Source organism: Hirundo rustica, chromosome 14, assembly GCF_015227805.2.
Source record: "Hirundo rustica isolate bHirRus1 chromosome 14, bHirRus1.pri.v3, whole genome shotgun sequence".
Taxonomy (NCBI): Eukaryota; Metazoa; Chordata; class Aves; order Passeriformes; family Hirundinidae; genus Hirundo; species Hirundo rustica.
In genome coordinates, this window is record NC_053463.1 from 7,178,586 (window position 1) to 7,182,387 (window position 3,802).

Consider the following 3,802-nt stretch of genomic DNA (forward strand, 5'->3'; position numbering starts at 1 on the left):
CAAGCAGCCCCAAACACCCCAAACTGCCCCATGATGCCTGAGGAAATAAATTGTAGGACATCACATTTAGTAGATGTACTTCATGTTTTTCACCTGTTTCTGTGTTTAGGGATTTTTTGCTGTCTGAATATGAAATGCACCTTAAATAATTGCCCAAAACTACAAGTTAGAGGCAGGGATGCTGCAAGCGTGGCAGGATAAAATGATTCAAAACCACGCTGTCAGTAGGTGATCCTGATTGTATTAACATCCATTTCACATGAGGGTAACAGCTCTTAGTTCAGTGAATTTACTCTTCATTTATATGTCTATAAAGGACAGGAACAATCATAAGATACTCCCTGTGATACTCTGAAATCAATACAAAGGACCAAAGAACAAGGAAAGCTGCTAACAAGCTTTCAGGTCATGGACTGAATGTTGCAGTCTACTTGTCAACCATTGGTTGAAAGCGGAGCAAAAGCCAGTTATAAATTTGCTAAACGTAAGATATCCATTTGAAAGCAATTTTATTACATTTGTGAAATGAAGAAGGTCATTAGAAACATCAAGATTTTTCCTTTGTTGCCTTGGGGCACTGAAATGCCTAATGTGTGATTTGCACTTACTGCACCAAGCCAGCTTTCTGCAGCTTTGAATTTTCAGGTGGAAATTATTTCTTATTATGCTTTCTGAATGTGTTTCCTTAAATTTCCATTTCTGTGAGCTTGCTCTATTATTTCCACTAAACTAGACTTTCTGAAGCCGCAACAATTCTTTTTGTGTAACATAGAGCAGGCTTACCCAAGTTAAAGCTCTTCATATTAGGCTCGACCCCAACATGTCATTTGAAGAATAAGCTGAAGAACAGCCAGAAACATTTGGTTGTTTTACTGCATGTGTTTCAACAATAGCCCTGGGCTTGCTAGGGATTTTCCATGCTATTTTCCTTTGATGCTAGTGTGACACAATTTATAGTTCACTCTTTAGGAGTGCCAGCTCACACTCAAGTAAGTTCTGTTTGAGGATTAAATAGGAGGCAGAGATGGGATTCAACTCCTGTATGATAAAGGTGAATAGAAATGATTCTATTCTTAGTCCTTGTCTCAGTTTTTTCTTAGTGACAAATGATGCAAGTGGCTTGCTTTTAAATGTTCCTAAGGAATACCTGCCCTCATTTCCTCATGTGAATGAGTGAAGGATTAGGTAGAGCTTCCACATCATTTGGCAGGCTTGGTGACTGGAGCTAGAGGAAGTGCAAAATTCACAATCTTAACATAACTCTCTTTTTGTAAGGTAGAAAATGCACATTCCCAAAAGCTTCCCATTTCCCAACAGCCTGAGAACTGCTTTCCTTTATCCTTCAGGCACTGTAATTGTGACCTTCCCCCTGAGTTGGCAGTTCTCATAGAGTCACATTCCATGAACCTTCTGAGCTTGTTTGACTTGAGGCTGCAGATATTCCATATTGGATAAGATCCCAGTAATCTGCTGTGCTTTTCCTTCTGTGTTCCTTATATACTGAAACAGCAGCCACAGAAATTCTGTCATTTCTGTGACTGATGAAAACCCTCTTAAAACAGAGGGTCCTGGGTAGTAGCAAGTTTTCCTTACCCTAATTTGCAAGGCCTTCTCTGACGAAGCGTGGTGGAGCATATGAATTCAGTATTTCTGCCACTGCTTAAAGCTTAAACTCATCTCTGAAGATGCAATTATTTACGGTTTTCTCCCTTTCAGCTTTATGGCTCCCAGCAAGCATGATTAAGGGGGAAAAAAATAAAAAAGGCTAAGTTGCAAACGCGAGGCATCTCTTGAGGAGATGGAGTAGGCGGTGAGAAGGGAATTAGCTTAAGACTTCTGTTGTTAAAGGATAAAATTATTCAGATAAACTGTTTGTAAATGTAAAGAATAAATACTATTTGAAAAGTGTGCCTACGAGTAATAGATAAGGACTTCAGAGGTGATTTTTAAAAATATTATCCAACCTGTTAGGATTTTGAGATGGAAATCCTTATTTTTGTACTTGTTTCACTAAACTTCTATATTGAATTTTGTACTTAGGGAGGTCACTTTCTTCACTGTCTTACTAACTCAATAGACCTCAGTCTCAGCTGGGCCTTCTAGGCATTACTTCAATACAAATACATAAACAATGATTCCGAAACTGGAAAATCTCCTGGTCTATTCTAAATGGGTATTTGTTTTTAGTGAAGATGTAAACTAAGATGTCGTATTATCAGAGTTGCAGCTGTGAAGCAGGCAACAGGAAAGTAAAATCGGTTTCATTTGAAGAGAGAATTGAATCTGAAGATCTTGATAAGGCTTAGTTTTCAAAATTTCTCTGTTTTAGGAATAATCTTGCTTTCTGGTTGTACTCACATTTATTAAAAATATTTAAAAGGCATTTGCTACTGGTTATTAGGAATATTTTTGCTTTGTTTCTTAACATATACTCTTTATGTGTATCTTTCCTCACTACAACAATGCTTAAACTGAACGAATGACCAATTAATATCAGCACTAGGTGAATCAGTGAGAATGAGTGGTGTGGTTTTTCTGGAGAGTGAAGAAGTCTGCATGGCTGAAATGCTCCTGAAATGTTTTTTTTCTAGCAGAAAAAATTGTAAGTATGGTTGATTGAAAGTGCTCCATCAAAATTGTTTCTCAACAATAAGTTAGTATGTTGACTAGAAATATATTTTTCTTCTAGAAAAGTTTCTTCTGGAAGATGTTGATCCTTCTCTTTTTAAAAAGATGTGGTGCACAAAACTAATATATTTCGCCCAAACTTCTTAAATGTTTTTCAGGGAAAATTTTATATGGCTAGATTTGCCCTGGGAAAAAATCCCAAACCCTTGTTTGGGGCCTAAACTTCCTTTATGGGTAAAGCTGACAGGGAAAGTGACAGATCTGAGAGCCATCAGATTTTATTATATTTCCCATATCTTGCACACATTTGAACTTAGTGACTTGTCTCAATTTGTGGCATGATAAGGTGTTAAATAAGGTCTGTCTTTCTGTAAGGACAGGAATGCTTTATTGTCACTGCCTGTGCACTCGATGTTTTTGAGATTTCTGACCTAGGAGAGTTATTTTGGCATCAGATTGACATGAACAATATGAAGAAAGGTAGAACAGTATAGAAAAAGTGTTTGGTTCATTCTGTGACTCTATTCTCTCTCCTCAAAATGGGTGTCTCATACTGGAAAGGAACTGGTTAGTAGCAAATGAGAATTCTTCAAGAGGGAAATCAAATGTCCCAGTACTAATTAGTTGAAATTAAGATAATTCAAATATTTATATAGAGAAGGCAAGTATTCCGGGAACATGCTGGGCTAAATCACATGGCTGGAATATTAATAGTGAGGCAATAAATCTGAACAGAAAGAATCAAGGTGAAAACATAGGGGAGGGATTGTACTATTTATCAAAAGACAATTACACTAGCTGGTAAATACAGTTGGTTAGTGGAAGCAGTGGTAACAATGAAATTTTCTATTTTCTCTCAGCATAATACATAAAGGGGAATTAAGATGGAACATCTACCATGGGCCACAAAATCAGGACAAAATCACTGTACCAAATACTGAAGGTGCTGAAGGAAACTTGGATCCATCCCTGCAGTTCTGTTACTTCCTTTCCTGGATCTGAGTGCGAACTTGTGTGTGTGCACAGTTCAGGTGCAAATTCAGGTCCTGTGGTCAGGCAGGAGCTCTGGGCCAGCACAGAAGGAATTTGAACATTTGTTATTAATGGGCACAGACCTGAGAAAGTGCCCACAGCTGGTCCCTGTGTCAGCAGCATCTTGCAGGTTAATCTCTTG